This window comes from Suncus etruscus, chromosome 11 (assembly GCF_024139225.1).
Source record: "Suncus etruscus isolate mSunEtr1 chromosome 11, mSunEtr1.pri.cur, whole genome shotgun sequence".
Classification (NCBI taxonomy): Eukaryota; Metazoa; Chordata; class Mammalia; order Eulipotyphla; family Soricidae; genus Suncus; species Suncus etruscus.
The window spans coordinates 60,311,298-60,312,222 of NC_064858.1; the positions used below are offsets into that span (position 1 = coordinate 60,311,298).

Sequence of the window (925 nt, forward strand, 5' to 3'; positions counted from 1 at the left end):
AAAATAAGTAAATAAATAAATAAAAGAAAAAGGCAATCCTTTATGGCTCTATATTCTAGATGAAGAAATTCCCTGTAGCTTGGCTAAATTCCATGGGACTCCTCTAACTATAGAGCTATGCTGTTCTTATCATTTGGGGGGCACACCTGGCAGCATTCAGGAGTTACTCCTGGATCTCCACTCAAAAATTGCTCCTGGCAGGCTTATGAGACCATATGGGATGCCGGGAATTGAATCCAGGCCTGTCTTGAGTTGGCCATGTGGAAGGCCCCTTGTTCTTAACATTTTTGTAGGAAACTGAGTTATTGACTATTTTCTTGTCCATTATTAGCTTCTTAAACACTTTTTATATTTTCTTCAGTAGCACATATACTAAAATTGAAATGCTACAAAGATGGACCCAGCCCAAGGATGATATGCGAATATGTGATGTGTTTCATATATTTATAAATTAATCAAGAAGTTGTAATATATATATACTAGAATATTATGCAGCTCTAAGAAAGAACAAAATTATGCAATTTGCAGCAACATGGAATAGAACTAGTCAAGTCAGTCAGAATGAAGGCACAGAAGCCAGAATGATAGCACAGTGGTCGTGTATTTGCCTTGCACACAAGTGAACCTGGTTTTAATTCCTGGCATCCCATATGGTCCCTCAAGCCTGCCAGGAGTTATTTCTAAATGCAGAACCAGGAGTAACCCCTGAGCACCACCAAGTGTGGCGCAAACACAAAACAAAACAAAAAGAATGAAGGGGATAGGTACAGAATGATCTCTCATATCATAAAAACACACAGCTAGGCAGCAACAAAGATCTCAAGGCAGCATAATGGAAGAACTGGTACACACAATTGAGTTGGGATACCAGTAAGAAGGAGAGTACCTGAGAGGCTGTGGAGAAAGACTGGTACACTGGTTATGA

General features: G+C 39.5%; 1 pseudogene; it reads left to right on the top strand.

Moving 5' to 3' along the window:
* The first annotated feature begins 352 nt into the window (after positions 1-352).
* LOC126023767 (uncharacterized) lies at positions 353-446 on the top strand (annotated as a pseudogene).
* Positions 447-925: the final 479 nt, after the last annotated feature.